The following is a 27,431-nucleotide window of genomic DNA, read 5'->3' as shown; positions in this document are numbered from 1 at the left end:
CTGGGTCAGCATCCAACACTCTGTCCCAGGTTGCTCCAACCCAACACACCTTGTGCATGCAGTTGGCTTTTCCAAAGCATTTTGGAGAAAATAGTGCAATGAAATATCCATCCTAAGGTAATTAGCATATATCAGGGAGAAAGGTTCTCCTAACAACAACCACTCCAGCAGGCTCTTGTATAAGCTAATTTATTACTTTAAAAATTAATATTTTTGCATTTAGACAAAACATTAAATGGGATCATGAAAAGTATGGCACAAAGTTTGTATTGGGTCACCCATTAATACTTGCTCTATGCACTATTTTAATTAAAGGCCTTTTGAGTTATTACATGCCTACATTTACAGATGAACATATAAAAATGATGCTACACTTCAGTCATTTATACATGTTTGCCTATTGCAAACTCCTGGGAACACTCTGGCCAAAAATTCATGGACTCTGCATACCTATGAAAGGAAACATTTATGGCATTCGAAGTAAACACAGAATCATGGAATGGTGTGAGCTGGAAGAGGTTTTAGAGCTCATCTCATTCCACCCCTGCCATGGGCAGGGACACTTTCCACTAGACCAAGATGCCCCAAGCCCCATCCAACCTGGCCTGGAATGCTTCCAGGGATCCAAGGGCAGCCACAGCTGCTCTGGGCAGCCTGTGCCGGGGCCTCTCCACCCTCACAGGAAAAAACTTCTTCCTAACATCCAATCTAAATATCTCCATTTTAGTTAAAAACTGTTCCCCCTTGTCCTGTCCCTCCATCCCTTGTCCCACATCCTCTCCAGCTCTCCTGGAGCCCCTTCAGGCCCTGGCAGGGGCTCTGAGCTCTCCCTGGAGCCTTCTCTTGTCCAGGTGAGCACCCTCAGCTCTCCCAGCCTGGCTCCAGCCCTCTGACCATAGACTTTCATCCTAATATTTTCTATATACTCTTCATTTTCTAGGTTTGAATGAAGATTCTTCTCAAATTAATCCTGAATGCTGACTTTGCTCAATTTTACTACACCAACATAATTTTATTTCCAACGTAAAAAAACCCACAATTTCAAAACATGGTTACAAATTAATTATATTACTTGTGTTCACCGATATTTTACTTGGGTTCTCCTACATAATAAAATCAATTACTATTTCTAAGGAGAAGGCTCAGAGGATTCTGATAAAACTGACAATAATCATCTGATTATTAGCAGGTTGACAGAAAAAGATGAAAACTTTGTTTGCTAATTAGGCTTTCTACATACACTAAACAGTAAATATTGATTTTTACATTCTATATTATCTTTTTCTGTATGATCACAGTTTAATACACATTCAGAAAGACCAGCCTCAATATGTTCATTTTCAGGGACAGCCTTAGCAGCACGTGGCAAAAATCCAAAACAAACTGTCCACTGGAAGCATCCAAACCCGGCATAAATAATCTGTGACAGCTAAAGCCTGAAATCATGTGCAGAGTTTGCCAAATACCGAATGATTTGGAAAAAACAGGGATCAGTGTCAGCATTGAGGCTGCTAAAGGGGCAATTCTGGAAGCAAAGTTCACTGAGTTTATTATAACATTCCCTAACCTGGCAAGGGACTCCAGAAACAGGGAAACTTTCTCCCCAATCCATCTACCAGCACCTCCCAACACACCATGCAGGGCACTAATTCTTGGCTGCCAATCTAAACACACTTCACTGCTTAATTTGAATCTGTGGGCACAAGATGTTTCTCCTGTGACAGCCAATAGACTTGTGCTGCTGGTACCCAAAATAATACCTTGGTGATATCAAAAGTGACACCAGACCGACACATCTGTGCCAGCTACACACAGGAGGAATACCCAGGTGGAAGCTCAACATCTTGGTTATCATTGTGCCTTTTCACATGTCAGTTCCTTTCAGAATCTACATAACACTTAACTCTCTTATTTTATCATCTTCCTTTTCCATGGTCACTGTGTTTTTCTCTTCCTACTGCTTGCCAATGGGAGAGAAATGTAATTATTGTCACTTAATAATCTATGTGGGCCACTCTCAAAGAATCTTGTGTGCAGGAGTGATGGTACCCAAAACACATATTTATGCAAATTATTTTCATCCAACAGAATGAAAGTTCTATCACAGAAAAAGTGAGATTTGGAAGCATTACAGAGATCTTGTAATGGTTTGTTTTGGAAGAGACCTTTAAAGGTCATCTAGTCCAACCCTCCTGCAATGAGCAGGGATGTCTTCAACTTGATTTGTAATCACAATTCAAATTTACTTCTAAAAGGATGATAAGCTTGGATGGGGAAAAATACACCCATAAGTACTCCAGGATTGTCCACATATAGAAGGAAGGTCTTCTGGCTGAATTTCAGAGCAGTTTATTTGGACTGAGGTACCTAAGCAAGATGCCAAAGCAGTGAGAAAACTTAAATTAGAACAGAAAATGAAAGCAGAAGTGGAGACACATTCTCAGAAGCTCTGCAGCAACACAGGACCCTGCTGGACCTGGCACTGCACCAAAACAAAACCCCACAGGCACCAACAGCAAAGACACACACAGACAATGGCAGCAACATCCAATGCACATCTGACTGTTCCAGGGGCTTCTTTCCTCTCCCCTTAAAATTCTGCATCTGGTCACAATTCCTTTGAAAGGAAGAAATTCTCCTTTGCTAAACCTGCTTTGTATTGCCCAGAGTTCAAGGCAAATGTGAGTGAACATAAAAATTTGGTGTCCTTTCACTTTCTGCAAACCCAAGTGATTTTGAGTTAAACCTCCTTGATGCCCTCAGTCTACGTGAGATTTGTAAACTGGGGTTTGGCTGTTATTATCAAGAGCCATAATGAAAGGAGTGTCAAACCCTTGGACAGTGTCAACCATCCTGCCTCAAGCAGAAGGGAATTTTTCTGGAAGTAAAGATGCTTGTACAGCCAGAGATGCCTACTCAGCCTCCAAGGGGGATTCCCAGAACACAAAAGAAGCAGTGACACAGCTCACCCTATGTAAATTGTTCCCAAAGACCTACAGTTGCCCACACTGGAACTAGAATAGTTTGCAAGTATTCTCTAAGTTGTTTCTGAGATCCATAGCTTCTTCCATGACCTGAAAAATTTGAGACAAGTCATATCACACTGATTTTTAATGTGTCTTTCAGTTTTATTCAGCACTTGTCACCTCTTTGTCTGTTCACTTCTATAGTGGAGGATAACACTTGAAGTTCAGTTTGGCACCTGGGAGCTCCTTCCTGGATACCAGAGAGGTGTTTCCTCCTCTCCTTCAGAGATGGGCTTGGTTCCCCCATGCTTTAATCAGACACTGATATAAAGAAGTCCATGAATACATAAAGCACCTCAGTGCACAATAATCCCTTCCAGAGCCTGCAATCACCGTGTCTTGAGGTTTTGGTATTTCCCTATGTATGACAACAACTCAGTGGTTCCTCTTCTAGAAACTGGAGGTGGGTGAGGATGTTGCTATCTATCACATTCTTGCTGATGCATCTCCTGTGGAAATCTCTCAGCTTTTACCAGACCTTTCAGCTGAGACAAAATGGGAAGGAAAAAAACCCAAAAACTAAACAAACCAACCACAAAAACAAACAAACAAAAAACGTCCAAACTCCCCCCCCCTCCCCAAAAGCCTTAAAAAAATTACAAGAAAAGCTGTTGTGAAATGAGTTACTCCCAACATGTTGCAAACATTTCTGATGAAGGAGGAACTGAATTAGGATGTGAATAAGAGCACAATCACTTATTCTCTCCCTTGAGGTCAAAGCACTTTCTGTGCAGGGAATGAGTCAGCATCCAAGGACTTAACCTGGGCTATGCAGTGAATGAACCTCCTGCCTGCATGACTCCTGCCTCACTGGCTGGAGATGCTACCAAAGGCACAGATCCATCATCTGTAGTGCCAAAGAAATGAAAATTAAATAAAGCAACTACAAAAAGGTTTGGTGAAGTTTTGACTGGGATAGCTGCATGGGAGAAGTGACTTCCATCTTCACTTCCGCCACAGGATTTCTGCTTGATGCTGGGAAACTCAAACAAGTGGTGCAAAGAAAATCCTCTCCTGGATTGTTCCTCTTTCTTGAGCTTCAGATTTGAGTCACTGAATCTTGACTTGTAGAAGCACTTCTGTTCTCCCAAAACATCCCCCTTCACGGAGAACGGGATCCTCCAGCTGCTCCTTTGGCTTTTTGTGCCAGAAACCAACAAAATAGTAATATAAAAAATAAAATTTAAAGAAACAAAAGGAATTGTTGGATCCTCTCTCAGGCTGCAATGGTAGCACCATTTAAATTTAACTTAATTTGCTGCTCCCATATTCCCTATCTGGCTAATGAGAACTGTCAGTGAATGGCAAGAATTAACAAAAAGGCAGAGACGAAGGAAGAGCCTGGTGTACCGTGAGTGTTTTGAGTCCTGAAGGGAAACAAATCCTTGCTACATTTTGTTTTGCTGCTTCTAATGACTAATGAAGTAGTCAGTGGCCAGAGGTAGGACAACCCTGTTCCAAACACCCAGAAAAATATTTTATAAACTGATAGAACTACATTTACAGCCCCTTCAGGTTTTCCTGGATTAGCTCCAGGCCCCAACAAATTTTCAGACAGAGCATCCCTCACCAACACAGCAATTCTGTTCACATGAACAGCCAAAATACCAGATTTTCTACTTGACTGGCTGGATTTGCTCTTCACAGGTGGACACAGAGCAGTTCAGCCTCAGGAAATCCAACTGGAAACAAAGTGATAGAATTGATATCCCAAAACCACAGATCACTGGCAATCACACAGTGCTGCAGGCACAGTGCAGAGCCAGTAAGCAAAGAGACAGCTGTAGAAACTGTAAATGTACTCAGGGTCTCACTTTTAGCTCTACAATTCTGTGCCCAGCTACTTATATTTTAGTTTGCAGCTAAAATTTCACATATAGAGCCTGAAAACCAGCAACCCTTACAATAAAATTTTTTTTGAAGCTGATAAAAACAATGGATATGAAGTGTAAGTGACATTGCCAAGGACTAAAGGAATTCACACCGAGGAGCATCTCCCAGCCCCAAAAGAGCTGCAGAAGATACCTTTTGAGAGCTTAGGAATTACACCAGTATTAAGGACAAGGTACTTCCTTCCTAGAGGAGCCCAAGAACTTCAGAGAACAAAACCTGGGGAAATCAAGGGATCCTTCTCCTCTTAATGCACTTCTGAAGGTGGTGGGAGCAGGCTGAGGACTGCCGTGCTGAAAAGGAAGTTTGCTGAAGGATGTGGAGGCACTCCAGGATCACTTCCAGCTCCAACAAGCACCACACTTGAGATAACAGCTGAGAAAAAGGCAGAAGGATTTACAGAAGCACCAAGAATTGCACAAAAAAAATTGTGCTGGCACTTAAATGCACTGAATCGCTGTATTAGGAAGTATCCAAAGATAACAGACATAAAGGGCAGCTCAGTAAAAAAATTTCTTTTTATATGTTATCACCAAGAAGTTATTGCTCACCTTTATGATGAAATGGCAGAGTATTTTGAATATTGCCATATAAATAGATATTGATCTACATCAACTACATATATCAATATACTGATAAATATCAGCATATAGATCCATGCCAAAGGATTTTGTTGGGTTAAAGAATCACGTCCTCCCATAGATCCTCAGCATGGATCCTTCCTCAATGTTCTCTGTCCTTGGGAAACTCAATGCACTTCCAGCACAAGCCAAGACAAACACGGACACCTCTCAGCCTTGCTTATTGTGGAGTCCACAGACACAGGAAAATAAACATTAAACCACTATGGAAGTGACGAGACCTACACTGTATTTCCCTAAAAATATAAAATTAGGGACAATTTACATAATTGAATGTCACTATGTTATTTTTGATTACTTGGTCAAATAATTATAATGTTAGATATTTTTACTGTAGTCTTAGGAGTTTTGAAGTTATTATGAAGAAGATAATTCAGCTTAGGAACAAAGTAAAATTTAAGTGCAATAGCAGTGGGCTAAAATGTAATAATGTGGTTACTGATGTTCTCCCTTTCCTCATTTTATGGAGGATTATGGACCATGTCCAATAGTGAGGAAGGGATGGTTTTAAAGCCTTCTCTCAGAAAACATTTTGGCAAATAGTCCATTTCAAATAAAATTTTCCAGTGTTCCCTACACAATTTTATTGCATTTCACAAGAATTATTACCTGTGACCCACCAACACAAACCCAGAAGAGCTTTCTCTTCTGCCAAGAAGATTCCAACTTTCCTCCTGATAAGACATTTACTGTTCAAGATGAAAATGAGCCATACAAATTAACTCTGGCTGGGCAGCAAACAAATCCTATGTCTTCCCATTTTAGGTAGAACATACCTGTTAATGAATGAGAGTTTGAAAGGTCAATTCTCCAATTTTTCAGCTTGGTCTCCTACTTCTTAAATGACATTACAGTCCAGCTTTTCTCAAGCTTGTGAACAGAAATAAAGTTATTTTTGGGGAGTCCATAATCTTACAGTGCCATGTGCCCGTGCAGCTGCTGGTTTCTTCTGCTACAAGTCTGAATTTCGCCAACAAAATGACCAAAGCTTCCACTCCAGCCCATCCTCATTCTTTTAAATGCTCCTTAAACAAAGGCAATCCTCAACTAACTTCACCCTTCAGCTGCCTCTCGTCCTTGCACCTCCTTCCCGTTTTCCATGGGCGATGAAATCATTTCCCCACAGAGAATCATCTTCTCTGCATTCAATGAAGGTCAGCCCTCAGCAGCAGGAGCTGCAGTGTCGTCAGGAAATCAAGAGACTGCTCCCGGCTGGATTTAGTTTCATATTAAGTAAGAGGTGATGCCATTTGTTATCTGTCTCCTCTCCATGTTCAGCATCTCAAACAGCTTAGTGATATTTAATAATCTAAAGACTTTATCAGAATAATAGAAATAACTTATAAAGAATTGATATATTTTAGGGATTTGATCTCTGTAGCCAGGCCATACAGGTACCTTCCACACATTTAAACCAAGCACTCAAAATTCTCCAAAATTAGTGTTTCTTCTCAATTAAGAACAACTGAAAATTCTGTAGCACCAACATGAAAGCCTCCTGGTCCATGCAGAAGCAAGATTCTATTATCCAAAGACTGATTTAAGGCTCGTAGTAACCTACAGATTCTCTGCACAGCCCATGCAACACAAGGAACAGATCTTAGAGAACTAAGAATCATGCTGTCAAAGATCAAAGGGAAAAGAATATTAAAATTGTACTGTCAGATCTGGCTTAGTTACCTTACAAAGGGAAAAAAAAAAAAACCAAAACAAACACCAAACAGGATGAGTCATATTTTAAACAAGACCTTCAGCAACTAGTTCACAGAAAAAAATGGTCTTTTTCCTCTAAAGGCCATATTTATAAAAATATTCAGCCCACAGATGATGATAATTTACAATCAAGAGCAGGAATGGGATGCTGGATTTAAAGGAACCACAAACCAATATATTCTATCTGAAAATTAAACTGTCAGGCAAATGCCACAACACAAGAGTGGCTTTTAAACTTGAGAAAAGAGTGTTCTGAAAGCATCAGGACTTGAAACCAAAAACAAAAGCCGCCTCACAATGCAAGAAGTACTAAAAAAGCTCTTGAATTAGACCTGACAGCTCCACTAAAAATAGTTCTTGACAGCTACCTGAAACACAAGCTTTGTAGCTCTTTGAAAATATTGATATCAGACAGAGGTAAAAAAAAAAAAAAAAAAAAAAAAAAAAAACCTAACCAAAAAAAAAAAAAAAGGCAGGAATTAATCAAGTATTTAATTGAAATACTTCCCCTGTCCCAAGTCCTTCTCCTGGAGCCCCTTCAGGCACTAGAAGGGGCTCAGAGGTGTCCCTGGATTCTTCTCTTGTCCAGGTGAGCCCCCCCAGCTCTCCCAGCCTGGCTCCAGAGCAGAGGGGCTCCACGGCTGCCTCTGGACTGGCTCCAGCAGTTCCACATCCTCCTTCTGCTGTTGGAGGCAGCTCTGCAGGTGGGGTCTCAGCTGGGCATAACTTGAAGCCCTGGACAAGCAAAATTCAGCTCCTCCTTAAGGTCCTCAGATTACTGCTTTTCTTGATGGATCAGATAGATACACTGCCTGGAGGCTGTAGAAATTCAGAGATGTTTGATGACCAGCAGGGAACCAATACATCCATTAGGAATGTTGTAATTCACCTTTTAAAATAAGCAGTCCATTTTCAAGGATGCTCTGTCCCAGCACTTTGCTGTAATAAACATGTATTTTGTGATGCCTCTGAGTTATTTAAAGCTGTTTCTGGGGGTTCCCACACATTGTACTGTAGGATTAGGAGGAAAGCATCCCTGATTACCAAATCTCATTAACACCATGTACACCCCTACAGCCACTCAACACAAAAAAGGACAGACAGAACCCACGAACCCTTAAGATGACACTGGGGAACAAAGACATAGACAGACTTTGCATTTCATTTGAATCTTCTCTGCTTGGGGCAAAAGCTGGAATAGCATCACAGCTGGGATCAGGACTTCATCCTGCACTTGGGTAGGAGCTTCCACCTCTCCCAGCCACAAGCTATAGCTCAGCACAAATTTGGGGAGCAGACAAATGCAGTTGTAGAGAAAATAAAAATTTAAAAGCACATTCTGGAAAATAAAATAATTCTATAAATCACTGCATATATCCAATAAGGTTGTAATTAAGTCAATTGAGATAACAGTCTGTATCTCATTATAGTCTCTGGGAAAAAGAACCCATCTCATCTGGAAGCTGAAGATCTGGTTTCTTGAGAGACCAAGCAGCAAAAATCAAAATATTCACCGGACTGTCAGTGGAATGATTTCAATGCTTCAGTGAGCACAAGTTAAACCTGAGCATATTCAAACTAGCACAATGGATTTGCTTTTTATCAGTACTTTCATGCGTCCTCCCTTGTCTTTAGGACTATTTTTCCATCTAGACTATGATGTGGGGGCTGAGCTTTCCAATTTTTTTCCTTTGTCAAGCATGATTTTTCATTAGGATAGAGCAATGCTGTAAAAAAGAAGTTCAGATCTGGTCCATCCTCAAAAAGGGAAGATTAAAACAAAGGGAAAACAAACGGCCACAGAGCATAGAGCACAGAGAGAGGTCAGGCATCCTCAGATGGCTGAAGAAATTGGATGACAGATTGCAGCAACCCAGTATTAAACATCTCCAAGATAATTCCCCATCCCAAGCAGAACCATCACAAGGAGAAAGAGAAGCTCCTCTAAGCCAGGTCTGCCAGACTGTTTCCCTGACATCTGTTCCTGCATTTTCCACTGGCTGCTCCCAAAGCGGCTCCGGTGACGGATTTTCCCTAATTGCAGGCGGCGGATAATCACCCTTTATCCTGAAACAGGGTGCCCAGTGCAATGTGAAAACATCTCCTTTCCAACTTCTGCTCATTTCCTACAAAACCTGTTCTAAATTGAAAGCCTCCCATAGGATACCTTGGCTTTGAACATGTCTGAGGTGATTCCACAATTATTGAAGCTTTGGTTGCTGGGTTATTCCCAGACAAAGCCATCAGGAACTCTCATCTTTTACTTTCCACCACATGCCAACCTGTCCATCCCAATTTTTGTCCTCCACGTTCAAGTGAAAGCAGAGGCACCTCCTTCCCACAGAACAGAGACTCCCTATCTTAGTGCAGAAAGCTGTTGATTACACTGACACATGAGGTGAGGTACAAATATCCCTCCAAAAACTGCAGCACACATGGGTTTAAGCCTCTTCCTTAATAAAAAATATGAAGCACATTTTCAATTCTTTCTGTGTCATCAGTACAGAAAAAGACAAATCTGCAGTGAGCAAAGTCACAGTGAAGAATTGGTTATAAATATAATAGTAACATTTCTTGAAGCTCTTTAAGAATTATTATGAGCAGCCAAATAGCTTCCATAAGCTACTGTGGAATTATTAACTCCTAAACTCCTAAACTAATGTTATTAATTCCTAAACATGGCATCGCCACCCTTGGGAGGGGACAGGACACAGCCAAGGTCAGTCGTGTGTTATCTGGAGAAACTGAAACGCGATGCTGATGCTGATGGAGCAGGCTCAGGTGACACAACTGGCTTCATTTCCACCTTTTATTTATATGAAGGACAACTGAGATGGGAATGGCAGGCCCTCCAGATATCCACATCTAAGTGGTTTTCCATAAGAACACCTTCACATAGAAAATATACGGATTTCTCCAATACGTTTAGGAGAATCCAACAATGATCACAAAAGAGAACCCATACTTTCTGTCACATTAAAATACAATGTTATATCACAAACCTTTCCCTGAAGTTCACAAGTACCTTCCAAAATCCTGCCTAAAACTACTACACCATTTACTTTTCTCAAGCTATTAAATCTTTAATTCATATTTACCACACTGCAAATATTCCAGGTGAACTATTTCCAGTCCTGTGCATGCATCTTATCTTTTTTATACTCAAAGGATTTATTTCAAAACATTAATCTCCCCAATTACCAACACACCTCAAAGTTCCCCAGGAATCACTTCATGTAAAGCAGAAGTTTGGGGAAGGGGCCAGTAAATCCTTTTAACCGAACGCTTTCAGATTACAACAAATTATTCCAATGGCACAAAGCCAGCACAACCCTCCACAGCAGAAAAAGAGGTCGGGCAAATCCAATAACGAGTATTTAAAAAGACAAGTCAACAAAATTAGTTCCATTTTCTCGCTGGAGGCAAAGCAAGGTCATTATGGAACAGGGAGGGGTGGGGGGTGAAAAGAAGATTCAGCAATAAAATAATAAAAAAGCCCCAGAATATTCAACCTATTGGGTTTTGGAATTATTTCCACTCCATTTCACTGGCAGAATTAGAAACATTAGGACAGCAGGCTGCCACAACAGGCAGGTGCCTGGGGCCATGACACCCAACAATCCATCCCCCGTGCTGCCCTGCAGCCAGCAGTGTCTGGAGCAGATGCCACCTCTCAGCTCTCATCAGCCACGGGAAGACACAGCATGGGTCCGACATGTCTAGAAGTCCCAGGATTAGCTGCTGGCATGAGCACAGTGGGAAGAATGTGCAGGTGTGCCACCCTGTAAACTTCAAAATATACTAAGGCAAAGTTCAAAATGCCCTAAAAAGGAATTTATGCCATAGGGATCTCAGCAGAAAGGTTTGGAGGACTTGTCTTGGTTTGTCAGATGAACTCCAGGTTATTGCTCGTTGTTCAGACGGGACCAAAACAACCCGATTTCTTTACCATCCCTGATATTTTCACAGTGTCTGTATTAGTCTGGGGTTTTTTTGAGACATAAAATGATATGAAACATTCTTTCTGTTCACAATAGGCCCATCCTTATGTACCACCCTATAAAATTCTGTCCCCACTATACCAAGTCCACCTATATGGTGAGCACAGGAATCACAGACCACAATTCAGACCAGAAATCTAAGATTTAGCTGACTTTTCTGGACAGAAAACTTTTGTTCTACCCTATGCTATCTTTGATCCTCAGTCAAAAGTTCCTTTTCACAGAAAAACAGCCTAGGATTGTTATCCTCGTCTATACCCTGGCTGCAGGCAGAAAGCAAACCAAAGTTTCCCAGACATTTAAGTACGTAAATGTGTTTGTGCTGTCAGTGTTTAGAGTCTGACAGACACAGAGCAACCCATTCATTCTACTCCTGCTTGTCCTTGCTGACTTTACACCTGAGTCTCAGGGATTTTCCACTTTCCTTGAACCTTTCCAATGAAGTCTATGGTAAAACTCATCAGCAATTTGACTTAAACATCCTTAACCCCTGACCTTTAAAGGATGATCAGGTTTGAAGGGTAATTTTTTAATGGCTAAGGGCTTTTGGTTGTTGCCCTTTTAAAAACATGTTTCTCTGAGATAGAGGTTTGGGGATTTCTAAAATTTTATTTATTTTAATGAAGAGTGAAAGACAACACCAAGTTCCTTGTCCTAACATTCCACAGCCTGCTGGTTTGGGATTCCCCCCATCAAAAGTCACCCAGGCTTTCCTGCTGCCATGAGGAAAGTACATTCTGCATCTTGATTTTCCAAACAGCTACCACTGAAGGGATTTGCTGATTGATCATCTAGCCATTGACATCCCTCTTTGCAAGTCTACCTTTTCACCTTTATCCCTGTGTCACTAAGATCCCAGCCATAGTCCTGAAATCAATTGTATAGAGGTTTCAGCATCAATAGTCTAAAATACAATAACAGATTTGATGGAATAAAGTGATTAAAGAATCCCAGAATTGCGTGGGTTGGAAAGGACCTTCAAGATAATCTTGTTCCAACCCCATCATGGGCAGGGACACCATCCATTACACACCATCCCTTTTTAATTGTTCAGTCTCTTTTATAATGCCAATTATCAGCAGACATATTTTCAAAACATCTCTTCTCTACTACAGCCATGAATTCGTAATTTATATTAAAGAATGTAATTTCTACAAAAGCAGTAAAAATAAGTCTGATGTGGGAAATAAGTGTTCTTGCTGCATCGTTTTGTCAAGCTAAAAAATACACTGGCATTCTGGTTTGCATTCAATCTGGCTTCATTCATCACTAAAAAAATCAAATTTTAGTTTTAAAAACCCCAAACCCTATGGAAGTGTGTGCAAGGAAGAGATTTCCTAGCCTAAATTACCAAATAATCCAACTAAGTATATTTTTTCCTCCAAACTTCAGTCACATTTGTAGTCTAAAGACAACCTGTTCACCTCTAACACAAATTAATTGAAACAAACTTAGCTCAAAGACAGTGGTAAAACAGATTGTTTAAAGAATGAAGGTTTCAGCTTTTTTAGTACCATCCAGATGCTGCTAAATTTGTCAACTTCAGTGCATTGCTCCAGTAATTTGGGTGAATCAGTGAAGCCTTGGCAGCCATTTGCAATTGCAGCCGAGTTTGTTCTTTACTATTTGTTGCATAGGAGAAATCCCAGAAGAGATTGGGCTTTCTCCAAGTACATAGTTCACTTTTATAATTTACATTAACACTTAGCTTGGGGGATTTGAGCAGGAAAGATCCTCAATCCCTTAAATTCACCACAATATTTACATTTCTATCTTCCCTAATAATTAATGTTATGGAAATGATGGTTGCTCTTTAAGGAAAACATCCCACTAGCAGGATGGGGTGTTAAGTCAGTCTAATAAACATTCCAGAGTGAGTACATTATTTCCTTGTCCTCACGCTCGTCCTTCCTGACTTCTCTAAAAGACAACAGGAGATGGAACCTTCAGAAAGTCATCAAGACTCCAACAAGACACATGTGCCTCCCCCTGTACCTGAAAAGCAGAGCACATCTTGGCACAACAAAGGGAAGTAAATGATATCCACATAATTATCCCTCCAGAACGCCTTGAAGAACATATGGTATGGAAATGAAACTGCCTGAAATGGATTAACTTGGCTGTGTGATGAGATCTACAGAAGGGAGCGTGAAAAAAAACATTTCAAAATGTATTCAGTGTAGGATCCCACAACTAGGCACATTCATCATCAGGATAAGGTAATGACACCAGGAAATGAGCTAAGTAAATCCAAGATTGAAGTTTCATTTTCTGAAGTGCATCTGTTTGGCTCATATTCCCCCGAACCTCATCGTTCTGCCATGCCGGGTCTCATCTCAGCAGCAAAAGATGCAAGAACATAAATCAAAACAGCTCCTCCAACAAGCAGCTGGGGCAAACATGCTTTTAATTTGATTGCATAAAAAAATTAACTGCATCCCAGCAGGTCCTTGCCACAGCCCTCCATGACATCTCTTTTCAGGTTGTCCTTTACTGCTGGGTTTGGGGTTTTTTTGGGTGGTGTCGCTAGGGGAAGTTAAACCAGCTGTTTTTTTTCAGAAGAAAATGAGAAGCACTGGACTGAGCCAAAAAAATAAAAGGGACAGCACGTTCCTGCAGAGGAGGTCACATCCTCCAACACTCCTTCCCTGTGATCATCTGGTCACTGCTTTCTGTGTTTGGGAATGAGGTGGGCTTATCATGGAGACAATCAGCCAACTTAATACATTTCTAGGGATGGCAAGTATTTTTTACACTTCATGTGCCAACAGCATGAGCAGCTGGCCAAAACTCTGGTTGAACATGTCCATGGTGGAATTCTGACTTTGGATCAGGCTGGTAAAAAAGGGGTTAACATGTCCAAATGAGTCAAGTGGATGCACATCACACTAACTACCAGAAATTCTGTCAGGCTGAGACACCTACAAAGCATTCAACATCACGATTTAGGGACATTTCCAAAGAAGTGCATGCCTAAATCCATGCCTAAGGACTGTGCTCACCAGTTCAGGTTTAAGGTGAAAAACCCAGGCAGATGATTACTGGACCAAGGCCAACCAGATGTTAAGAAGTTTTAGTCCCATGAATTCTGCTGGCAAACATTTACAGGAGCATGAATGAGAGGAAAAACCTAGCAAGACCCAGACACACAGAAGCTTTCAAACTTAACATATGGATACTTTATGATGTGTTCAAATTGAATTTTGAATTGTCTCCACCAAAATTTCACAAGTTGATGACTACACTGTATGTCCCACTTGACTGCAAATGCTGATCAGGACTGATTTTGTCCAACTACAGCCTCCTACATCCCTCTCCCCTCTCTCTCAACATCCCGCTATGTCTCCAAGGTTTCCATTCACTCCACCACAGAGCAAATGGAGGAACCATTATAAACCAACACAAGGAATGATTCAATCAGATAAGCATTGAAGACATCAAACTGTCTATCAGGGCATTGAAAATACAAATTAGGAGAAATAAAAAGCACAGAAAGTCAGTTAATGAGTTTACATAGAAATAGGATGAAGTGAGAAAGATACTTCATCTCTAATAATATGATGAAGAGCTTTCAAATGTTTTTTCTCAGATTCATCTTGAACATAGCCATGTCATGGGCTAGCTTTGCAAAAGGTTAAGAAAGGGGAACTCTTTAAGGAGTGTCCTGGTTTTGTTTTGCAAAGAACTCCCCCATAACACAATGCTTCAATCAGAATTTTGTAAAAGCACAGAAACCTCCTCCATCTACTAACTCTACTGCCATTTCTATTCTAGTGCTCCCTGCCATCAGCTGCAAGACCACCTCTGGAAGCAATTTTCCCTCTACTTTTTTCACCCAAAAAACAAAAAAATCCACATCACAATGACCAACACACTGGAAAGTCACAAAGACACTTCAGATGAATCCAACTTTAATCCAAATTGTTATTCTCCCTCTTTCCAACACCAGCCACCTTCTGACACCAGCCCCGTATGTCACTGAAGCTTTGAGGCAGCTTAACTCACTCGTTCTGTTCCTAGGCAGAAAGTGCTGAACCTCCAGAATCCCCTCCAGGATTGCAGGATGGACGAGAAGTTTTATTAGCAAGGGCAACAATCTGCTCCTGACCCCTGCCATCCTCCTCCTCCTCGCCAGGTCGCCAGATCGTGTAGGCGCCGAGCGAACAGGCTGCACTTATTTCAGCACGGCACTGGAAGCCCTGGCCTAATGTGGGATCTGCCCACAGACACCGGATTCTTTACGCATTTTCTGCATGCACGCCATAAGCAGCGCCAGAAATACCGGCCACGCGGGAAAACAGGAAAATATTTTATTCCTGGGTTAGGGAAGAAGTCATCGAGCTAAATGCAGCTTTGTTTAGGGGCAGGAGTGCCCAGTCTCTGCAACAGGGACAATTCAGGAATGCTGATAAGTCTGTTTTCCATGCATAAATAACCTACGTTCAAGCCCAACCATTTTATCTCAGGGAAGGATAAAGCCCTCAGTGGCAAGGCCCCAATATTTGTCTACTCATTTATCAAGCAGGAGCCTTATTCCAAAGGCTAATTCAAGTGGAGATTAGATTTCCCGTATGAAGGAACGGACAATAACATCAGATATTCTTCAATCACCAGTGAATAAGATTAATGAAGTGCCGCTGCCATAGGCTTTCACCTCAACAATGCCTCAAAAAAACCTCATCCTGGTAGTGCCAAACAAATCTTTCCAAGGGTTTCATCATATTTCAGTGTGCAGACATCACCTCGCTTCAGCTGGCCAGCAGCAACTACAAATAGCCTGCAGGAAGCCACTGATTTCCTGAAAAGAGGGTTAACTGAGAATCATAGGAAATGGAGAAAATTAAAGCTAGGTCTAACATCTTGAGTAGGTAGGGAAGGGGAAAAAAATACAGCAGCACTGAGCATGTTCAGACACTTGAATCCATGCAAAATTAAATAAGACTCTTAAAAATCACAGACATAAAGAATTACGCCTTCAATACATCATACCTAGGGCACCTGTACTGCTTTCTCTAGGCAGTTTTCACATACAACTACCTACAGGCACCCATCTAAAATCTTAATTAGAAATAAACCAAACTCAGTGTTGAGATCCACCAAGTGCATCACAAGTTGCAATACTTTGCATTTAAGTGCTCTCAGCTAAAGGGCTAACTCAAAAACTGAACAGCAAGACAGAACTCAGCAGTGAAGCTCCACAAGCTCAACAGTTGTGCTGACTCATCAGACACAGGCAAAAAATCAATTCAGGGCTCTGCAGGAAACAATCTGAAATAAATATGTCAATTTGATGACTTTACCAAAAAAAGTAGGGAGCTTGGCTTTTTAAAATGTCCTAAATTGTGACAAAATGTTGCACAACAAAGAGGAGGGGAAGCACAGACTGGCACTCAGACAGCAAGTGAAAAAAATTAGAAACACTGCTGAAATGTAAGTATTGTAGCAGCCCTCCAAAACCCCTGGGGATTGCAGGAGACAGACACAGGACAAGGAGGTGATATAAAAACCATAACCCCATCCATGTGCTGCAGATGCTGTCACATACATGGGATAATCACAAGGACAGGAACATGTACGTGAAATGGAAGCAAATGAGGAATCAGAACAATCTGGTATTTAGAATGTCACTGTATAAATTAAAAATTGAGCGAGGTAAATCCTTCCTAAAAAAAAAAAAAAATAGTTAAAGCTCCCTTTCCAGGCACTTAGCCAGCAGAGCAGCTTCCTTGTGATCTGAGAAAGACAATCTTGACCTGCCAGGACATGGCAGCAAAAGTAATAGCTTTATATGATTTTGTTGCTCTTCTCTTGCACCCCAATAGATCCTCACTGCACTAACTTTGCATTTTAAATCTGTACTCTGAGGTGCTCTTGAATATAGAACACTAGATCACTATCAAGAGGTTGACTCCTCTGCAGCTCAGGATGCTGATCTCCAGCTCCAACCTATTCAGGAATGAAAAATAAAAAGGAAAACCACCACTTCTCATGATATTCCGAGAGTCTCCTGCAAGACATTTGAAAGAAACATCCCTTTGATATTCTCTGCAGCTTTTCTCTCCCCTACATGACACCTACAAATGAGGAATCTCCCACAGCCAAGGCTGTGGGTGTTCCAAGACTTACATCTCTTTGGTAGACCCTACAGATCCATCTCAAACAGTAAAAGTGTTCACAACTTCACAAGGGACCTGGGACTGTAATTTGGGCACATAGGTGCTAGAATAAAAAGGTAGAAAAAGGTAAAAATACTATTTAACACTGTAAATCATTTATAAAATAACATTAGAAACTCCACAAACATTTGGAACTGTTCAGGCCCTTTAACTGGAAAAAAAAAAAAAAACAAACTAAAAATAAGAGTAGAACTCATGAGAGTGTTCTCACATCAAACCACCACATCCTGCGTGCTCTCCTAGGTCCTGGTGGCACAATCCTAAACTTAGTGGAGCTGCTCAGTTTTTGCTCCAAATAAATAAAAAATGTCTTTCAAAGATTTAGAGCTAAGTTGGTTGAACCAAAAACAAGGGAGAAGCATATATATAGTCAATTTTGCCAGGAGAATGAAGGCGAGGAGGGCAGGCTTCTCTGCTACACCATAGTCCTGAGCAGAATACCTCTACCTATGCACCCTCAGGAAAAATAAAAATATAAATTTCCTTCCTTACTGAAGAATTTTCTAACTGCCACACTAAACCCCTGCATATCAGCTTTTCCTGAAAAACTAGAAGTGAACAAACTGTTCTGCTGGTTGTGTCATTGACTCAAAGGGCCTTTCCCAGCCCCAGTTGGGCAGGACTCTCTGGACAGGCATGTGCCTTGCTCAAAGTAGCAAGAAGAAACCCTTCTTACCCTCAGCATGAATTCACAAATTTATCACCAATTCTCTTGAGATATGGGAGCATCTCACCACCTCTGTACATCGAGAGATCCCAGGACCAAAAAAACAGCCCTTGCTCCAGGAAGATCCTGGTTCAGCTCCAGTCTGGAAGCACGGGCTGCTCCTTTGATGCCCTGCCAGTAGTGGCCTCCAGTGAGGAAACCCAGCATGAGTCACAGCACCGGCAGAAGGAATTTGTCAATCTGGATTGAAACATTCAGATGAAGCTTTGGGTTTTTCTCCCTGCTCTGCCATCTCCCTTTGTGCACAGCAATTCCCGGTAATTGCACGCTGCCAGGCAGACAATCCGGCAAAGGGGAAGCAAATATACCCAACAGACATGGGAAGGGTCTGCCAACCATGGCTTTGCCCTAAAAACTGAGGCAAGAGGGAATTAAGGGACTGAGACAATCATTTGGGAAGAGGACCATAAAAGCTTTTCTGATTTTTCACTGACTTGCACAAATTCCATTTGGCACTGGGGTTTACTGCTTTCCACACCTGCACAGCTCTGAGCCCAGAGCTTGTACTGTGTCTGCACCATATCTTCAAATACTGTGTCCTCTAATCTGAGTTAGCTTTTACATAAATCCAGGGAAAAAAAACTTTTAAACCCTTAAGACAGCTCCAAGGAAAAAAAAAAAAAAAAAAGTTGAGCCCTAGTAGCCTCTCCAACAAGGGATAAACACATACAAAACTGATCCATGTGACATGTACAAAGATGCAAGTTGTCTTTTTATGAAAATATAACATTCTGAGCATTAAAGACTTTAAAATTAATTCCTTTCCCCCACAAAATCCATTTTAATCAACAATGGGGCAAGCTATTTCTTTGCTTCATACACTATCACAAACTACTGCAAGCCAAAAGCATATTAAAGAATAAAAGCAGTAGCAACATCTCCTCTTGTCTTTTTCAGCTCGATTTGACAATTCTGACAATAAAACTCCTAATTCAACATGCTCTTTACTTAAAATTGAAACTGCAGGACATCTGCTGTAGCTGCTGAGCTCGCTGTGCACCAGAGCATTTCAAGTCTTACTCTGTGCCTCTTTAACGCTGGGGTTTGGGTTTTTTTTATCTCTCCAGCCCAACCTCTAATTTAAAGGAAACTGTGCTGGATGCTCTAATTGACCCCGTTCTCTTCCTTCCCCAGTTTGTCTCTATAATTAGCCCTTCCCAGAGAAGGGAATCAGCAACGAGACCTTTCCGAGCCCCACCCTGCAGACCACAGCGACTGCCTCATATTGTTTTTGCCCAAAAATCAACAGCTTCAGGACAACAAAAGGTTTAAGAATTGGGGGGAAAAAAGGCAAGATCAAATGTGTATTGATAATTTTTCCAGTACATTATGGTGAGTAAAGCAGGTAACCCAAAATTTCACCTGCAACACTAATCCCTCAACAGTACTTTGTAACATAAACAAAATACTTGTTTTCCTCAAAATAACACACAGTTGCATAGCTGTACACCCCAAATTCACACACCCAAGACTTCCCCTGTGGATCTCTGCATATGCACCAAACACAGAGGATTCCAATCTCCACTAAGGCACTAGAAGGCCCCACACCTTTTTTCTTGAGGAATTAAAAGGCATGTTGAGAATGAGGAAAGGAAATGCATTAAAAAAATACTCTTATCAGTGAGCAAATGTCACCACAGAGATTTTGCTACCCTACTTGCCTCTACAATTGGTGATTCCTACCAGGTGACTGGAGCTGGATGTATGGGTATACTGGAGCTGGATGTATAATGGGTATTAAGGGAAAAAAAAAGAAAAAAAAGGCAAAAAAAATCACCACATTAGCAGCAAAAAGCCTCAAAATCTAAAGCCAAAACAACCCCCCAAAACCCAGTTCAGGTCCAGATTTCAGAGCTGCTGAGCACCAGGACGCACAAGATGAAGCAGAAAATCCCAGCGACACCAGTGGAAACTCATGGGATGATCTCAGGTCTAATATGGCCTAACCCAGGTCCTCAGTGCCAGCACAACACCTTCTGTCTCAGTCCTCCCTAAAGGATGATACTCCAGCTAAATCCAAAACTAAACCAGAGGAATGTCTCCGGTTAGTTTTGAGCTTTGTTTTCGTCCAGATTGGCTCCCCCATCCCCAAGGTTCCAAGGCCACTCATTGCAATGGGCTGCTCCTGAAGAAGATGCCCACCAGGACAAGCATCTCAAGGTCTCCTGGTGTGCACCAGGTCCCCAAGTCACGATTTTCTGCTCAATTCTCCCACTTGACTTGGCAGCTTTACAATCATTTTGCAACCACGTTACATGGTGCAACCGCATTACATTAGAAACCAAGCAGGTTGAATTTTTTCATTATTTTTATTATTTAGGTGATTAACTTCCCAGACTGACATTCTCTTCAAATCCATCAACGTCATTACTAAGAATTATCCCAGCAGTCCAGAGTTCTAGCCTCTCAAAGCACACCAACACACATACTTGTGTAACAATCTGGAATTTCAACGTTTAGACATTCAGAAAATTAAACTGCAGCTGGCAGGAGTCTCGCTAATAACGGCAGCACCTGAACCTGTAATGATCCTTCACCTAAGGAAAATTGTTCAAGTTTTTTGAATACCTGCCCCCTCGCAGCCCCTGAAGAGCATACCTGAAAAGAAAGTATGTAGATTAATGCTCCCAAAACAGTTAATCCAGTCCTACGAGAAAAAAACCCAGCACCTTTCTCAGTGCAGAAGATAGTCTGTGCTCAAGGGAAAAAACCTTCAAAATACACAGAAAAATTGCACCCAAACCATTGCAAATCCATGTCTCCAGGTTTTAATTTCCAATTATTTTTCTGAGATAGTCTCTCAAGGATTCCACTTTTATTAAAAATAGACTCATGACTAGACAGAAGGTCACAACGTCCCCACCACACAGTCTGAACCATGAATATCAGACTGAGCTACTTTCAGACTGAGTTTTCAAATGAGTTTTATCTGCAATTGAAAAAGTTTCATGCAGAGCCACTCCTTAGACTGCAACAACTGCGTTATACATCTCATTTCGTTTTTGCTCCTCAGGTTTCACATCTTCCCTGACAAAACAAAAATGAAAGCAGCTGAGCTGAAGAGAAAAAAACAGGAGGAAACCCCTAATGTTGCTAAATCCAAGCCAGCAAACCCTGGGTGAGATTCACACCTTCCCTCTGTGCGAACAGGAAAATACTCAAGCAGGGATTTTTTTTCCCCCTTGTTTCAGCAAAGACTTTTAGGTAGGAGAATGAATTCTCAATCCATCAGAAATGGAACTTTGAGCTAATTTTTTCTGCTTACCCCATTTGCTGGAAGTGCTCTTCGGTTTTTTTAATATTTTTCTCCTCATATTTATTGTATTGTTCACCCCAGATGAACAGCAATGGCTCTAGAGGGGTATTTCAAGCACAAAAATGAAGAAACACAGCATAGGACAGCTGAACTCAAGAAACAAAACACGGGAAGGCAGCACTTCCCACCTAGAATTACAAAGAGATTAGAGCCTGGAACAATGCACAAGTCCATGTCTTTTCCACAAAACTGGTGGGACAAGGAACAGGCAACAGCTGCCAAGTCATCTTTCTTGGCAAGTTATTTCTTAAAGATATAAGAAGAAGAAATACTGCTGCTAATGTTTATCAATGTTAATAAACTCCTTAATCAAATCCCTGTGGATTGCAGTGAGATCAGAGCTGCATTTGGATAAGGGAACTACGCTTCGAAACAAGTGCTCTGACAAGTCATGGTGCACTTGGCAACCTCCGGAGTCAGGCGAGGTTAAGCAGTGCGCAGCAAAAGGATTTGTGAATTCAGACTCCTCCATTGCTTTTGGTAAAGTTCATTCTCTTCATAGCTGAGGAAAACTCTTAAGATTCCTCATTATCTGCTGCAGGCACCTCAAACCTGACCTCTGCTCTGCATTGTCCTCCTATCTCCCTGCCTACCTGCCAGGCACGCTGAAGTGCCTCCGGATAAGATTATAGGCAGCGATGGCCCCAGCTCTCCTGACAGGCGAGGCCGGCGCCTGCCCGTGCAGGTTATTGGTGCCACGGTCCGGCCGGGAAGGAGGAAGCCGGGAGTGCCCTCGTTGTTCAGCCAGACGTTCCGCCGGGAAGGAGGAAGCCCGGAGTGCCCTCGTTGCTCAGCCAGACGTTCCGCCGGGAAGGAGGAGGCCCGGAGTGCCCTCGTTGCTCGGACAGACGTTCCGCCGCACTCCACCAACGTGGGGCCCGAATCCCAAGGGAGGCGCCTGGGCCCGCCGCATCCCTTGGCAGCGGGGCTGGATCTTTATTTTCGGATGAAAAGAAGCAAAAGAAACAGTGGCTCTGCTTTTAAACATCTCTCCAAATCCCTTTGTTGAGCTGGAGTGGTTCAGCCATCCTTGCCACCACCAACAGCAACAAATTCCACATAATGATGCCTCATTTATGAAGCAATTGCTGAATTAAGGAGCAGAGACTGGCTCTTCTGCACTCAAAGAAACCTCCAGAAGGGTTATTTACCCACATAACTTCCCTCTTCCAAAAAACTAATTTATTTCAAAAAATCATTATGACTTGCTCAGCATTGTTTTAATCAAGCACGACATTTCTAAGGATCCACTGCGGTCCGTTTGGTTTGGAGGTTTTTTTTGGTTTTGTTTTTTTTTTTTTTTTGCCTAATGGGACCACATTCCTTAACAATTAAATCATTTACTAATTCCTCCCCGGGGAGGCTGTCCTGTGCACCCAACAAGCACAAACCAACCTAGCAGTTTATAGACAAGTGCCATAAAAGTTTAAATGGCAACATTTAGGAGAATTTTTATTTTGGTCTATGTATTTACGTGAAGTATGAAAAGACAGTGGAGTTACGGAAGTCTACTAAAGTAAATATTTTCAGTTAACTTGTTTTAAGTTCATCCCTCAAAACCAGCCATGTAGATGCTGAATACAATAAAAGAATTCTTGGCGGTCTATCAAAAGCGTTCATAGTCTGAGCTGGTTTTAAAGCTCAGGTTTTCCAAAGATGGATCTATCCGGATTAAACACTCCTCTTCCATCAGTGCTCAGCCATGATACAGCATTATCCAGGATCCTCTACCTTTTTAAAGGTCATGCTTTGCAAGAAATAGAAGACAGTTAAAAGAATTTTGATTAAAAAACAGCACAGAAGCTGTCAGATTATCTGTGCATGGTGGATAAAAGCCAAGACCTGGAACAGGCATATGAAAAGTAATTCTAGGATTCAAGGTCATCTGGGTGATGCCAGAAGTGATTCAAGGTGAAGAGACCAGCAAATAAGACCCAAAAATTATATTAAAACTCATATATTTTGGCTATTTTTACATTTAAAGGGGGTAACCAAAGCATTTGTTTACTTTAAACAATGCTTTTCCTTTGCTACTTTATGCAGCATCCAAGCAGGACAGGCCCCTGCTCTGCTCCCCACTGCTCCTAACAGGGATTTGCAGCAACTCCTGCAAGTCACAGGGATGGAAACCAACATGATTTTTCCAAGAGAAGCTGAGCAGAGAGTTGGAACCACCAAAACTATCAGGGGTGAAAGGGTCCAGTCCAGCCCTCCCATCAAAGGGGACCACCTATACACAGAGCCAGCCTATCCCTAAGGGCTGTAACACCAACAGAGATTTCATAAACTTCCTCCATGATGTGGCAGAGATCTTTAGAAGCACACCACAAGCCAACACAGAGATGACAGGAGACCACAGTAGAGCTATACCTGCATCTTGTTTTAAGTCAGGCATGTAGCTGCAAAAAAAGCAACAGATCTCTGTAGGTGAGTGAAATGAGAGCTGGGGTGAGACACAGCTGGCTGAGCTCCCCACAAATGATCTCACATCAACAGACAAAGGATGCAACTATGGAATATCAATATTCCTTGGGAGGATATAGAGGCTCATCCCAATGGGTCCAAGCAAACTTCAAGCTTGTATCTGGGTGCTTAATGCAGAGACAGCACAGGTATCTATACCCAAACCTGGACACACTGTGTATCTGCCCAGGATAACTGGCTGCCTTATCAGCTCCTGTAGCTCCTATCTTCTTTGTTTTCCATGATGGCATCAACATGACCCAGCCTCACTGCCATCCTACGCCGAGCATCCTTAGTGCAGCATGGCCTTTCCACTCCTGAGTGCCACCTTCCTTGGCAAAAAATGTGCCTGTCTGAAGACCACACTGTCTCTTCATGAAGCTCTTAGCAAAACTCTAAAAAAGGGCTGACAAAAAACACCAACAGAGCCCAAAACTATGACCCATGGCTTTGTCTAACCATGGTTTGGCATGGTGTGAACAGCAAAAGGCATATGAAAACCCCATACAGAGACATCTCATCCCTCTCCAAAGGGATGCCCATCCATGCCTAATGAGAAACTGCAATGCAAGACTTGAACAGCATAAATAATCAGAAGGATAACAATAATAGTTAAAAAATAAATCCTTATTTATTGATTTCATTTTACCTAGAAAGTCTCTGAGGAGTTTCCACCAAACACTGGGGAGCCACTTGCCAGCTTCGTGCTGATTATCAGCATATGGATTTGGACTATCCCTGTTGTTCTCCCAAAATTTACTTCAGCCAGGCCAGATCCTCTTTCAGCTGGAGCCTGTGACTACACCAGTTTAATGAACTCATGGAAAGGCAGTGGGAAGCAGCAGTTTAATAGGCTGCAAGTGGAATACTAAGCTCCGCAAGCAATGGGTCACGGATGATCTCACTCTACTTGGACACTTCCCACTTAATACAGCTCAAACCACTTCATTTCCCTTCTCCTCCTGCAGCCCACAAACCACAGGTGGAAGACAACTGGCATGAGACACCTAAAACCATGCAAAATCCAATCTGACTTTGAAGACAATCCTGCTGGGAGCAAGATTTTGGACCAAGAGACCTCTTTAAGTTGCCTTCTGACCCAGGTGAGCCTACATTCCTCCTTCAGAGGTAGCATTAAGATCGTGGGCGTTTTGTTAGGAATAAAAAGCCATTGCAGCAAAGACATGGAACTTTCACCCCACCTGTAAGATTTTTCCACAGGTACCTGTGAAAAAGGGATCCACAGATTCCTTTCCACAGACAGAAAAACACTACCACAAGGTCCAACAAAACTGCAGCTATTGATAATATTTTAAAAACAGACACAAAAGTCAGTTCAGCTCTAAAAATCCATGTTCAATAGCCTCCCTCCTGAATTTTCATATTTTCAGAAGTCAAGTGGTTTGTTAAGTTCCACTTTTAAAAGTTTAATTCCAAGACAGAGAGGTTAAGACATGGACACAATCACAGGAGTAAGATGTATAGGCTACCATGGAGGTGTTTGACCTGTCAAACACTGCACAAGATTTAATATTAAAGAGTCACACACACAAAAAAAGACTATTCCGTTTCCCTTTTTTCCTGTTTTTATCCATTATCTGGCAAGAGTTTCATATGTTTGGTTTCTATAGTCTCAACTCTGAACACCTGTGCCATCACATGTATACCCAAAACCTATGGAAAAATTTGGTCTGTGTAAAAGAAAAATAAAATTCCACAAAACCAATCTCAATTCCAATGATCCATAGATATCCCATCAGCAGCATTTTGTTCTTAAAATTTCATAAGAAACCCAAGCTTTGCCATAATCCCAGCCATCTAACCTGAAAACTTGGCAGAGTAGTTTTGCAGCGTGAAGCCCAAAGAATTACCAAGCTTCTCCCCAGAGCAGGGAAGCACTCAGAGACATCCCAAACTGATGCTACTGCTTTTGTCCAAAGGAATGCTAGAGAAAGTCTCCAATTTGCAAACTTGAACCGTGATCCTTTAAATATTTATGCTCATGTTTACTTTGTCGAGAGGGGAGAAATCCCGTTCACTCGAGAGGAAGTGGAGCAAATGTCGGCACGCAGGACAAAGCCTGAGAAATTCAGATGCACTTTTAAACCTAAACACAAAAAAACACCATGTTCCAAAGCTGAAACCTGTACCCAGCCCATCTCAGGGAACCAGAGTCCAGGCCCAAGCTGGGAGCTTCATCAACCACACAACAAACATGCCTTCAACCCCGGTGTTTCGCGTGCAAGCGAGAACGCAAATTCCCTTTTATTTACAAACTGAGGGGATGCAGGAATTTCTGAAATCAAGTTTGACCGGCTAAGATGCTTCAAGTGGTTCAACGACCTTGTTTGCTCTCTCATAAATGTATTTTTAAAGGAATTGAGTTCAAAAGTTGCACAGTTTAGAGCAAGAACTAGAACTGGGCAGAAAATGGCCACACTACACTCACCAAAACCAACCACCCCAAATGACTTCAGAAACTCTCTGTTCACACTTGAATGACAGAATCCCACACTTGGGCTGGAAGGGACCTTAAAATCTGGTCTTGTTCCACCCTCTGCCATGGGCAGGGACACCTGCCACTATCCCAGGTTTCTGCAAGCCCCATCTAACCTGGCCTGGAACACCTCCAGTGATGGGGCAGCCACAGCTTCTCTGAGCAGCCTGTGCCAGGGCCTCACCACCTCTCAGCCAACCACTTCTTCCCAATATCCCATCTAACCCTGCCCTCTGGCAGTGGGAAGCCATTCCTCCTGGTCCTGGAACTACAGTTTCTGATGAAGAGTCCCTCTCTGGCTTCCTTGTATGCCCCTTTTAGACACTAGAAGTTTGCTCCTGGTTTTCCCAGACTTGAGTGAGGCATTTAAGCTTCAGGACTACAGGACACTCCTGGTCTCAAGGCTGTGATGGTGAGCCCTGGTCTTCCTTGCTAGTTTGGTGGTGCCAAGATGCAAAACCAGTGGAAGGACCAGCACTGTGCCTGTGCTCCCAGTACTCCCCCTGTTGACTTGCAGGCATGGGAAGGAGCAATCTGTTCTTCCATCCAGAGCACAGTACTGCTCTCCCAGAAATCGAGCAGGGCATGAGGATTTCAAGCCAAGCCACACTTTGACATGAGCTGCACAGGTAACTTGAGTTTCACGTTTCCCAAGTGCCCGAACTCAGGTGCTTGACATTCTCAGGGGTTTTCCTGCAAACCTGATCAATGCTTACAAAACACATCATAAATATCCCAGACACAAATAATTTAGGCATAAAGCATTCAGATTTTCCTAGTGAAGGATCCCAAAGGTTTGATTGTCTGAGTGGTTTAGTACCAGTGCTTGTGAAAGATGCTGTAACAGCAGTAGTCATGTCAGGCATTTGATACCTTGAATCTGAAAATGCTCCTTCCCCACACAAAACAAGGAGGAAAAAAAAAGCTAAAAATGTGGAGTTTATAAATCATAACAGGAGCAGTGGATGCAGAGAACAAATA

General features: G+C 42.0%; 1 protein-coding gene across 10 annotated transcripts in view; it reads right to left on the bottom strand.

The window, feature by feature from the left end:
• The window catches only part of MYO9A (myosin IXA), a 172,894-nt gene that overhangs the window by 143,399 nt on the left and 2,064 nt on the right, over positions 1-27,431 (bottom strand). The window lies entirely within an intron of this gene.

Source organism: Lonchura striata, chromosome 10, assembly GCF_050655825.1.
Source record: "Lonchura striata isolate lonStrDom1 chromosome 10, ASM5065582v1, whole genome shotgun sequence".
Taxonomy (NCBI): Eukaryota; Metazoa; Chordata; class Aves; order Passeriformes; family Estrildidae; genus Lonchura; species Lonchura striata.
The sequence above is the reverse complement of the archived record's forward strand: the minus strand, read 5'-3'. Positions and strand labels throughout refer to the sequence as shown.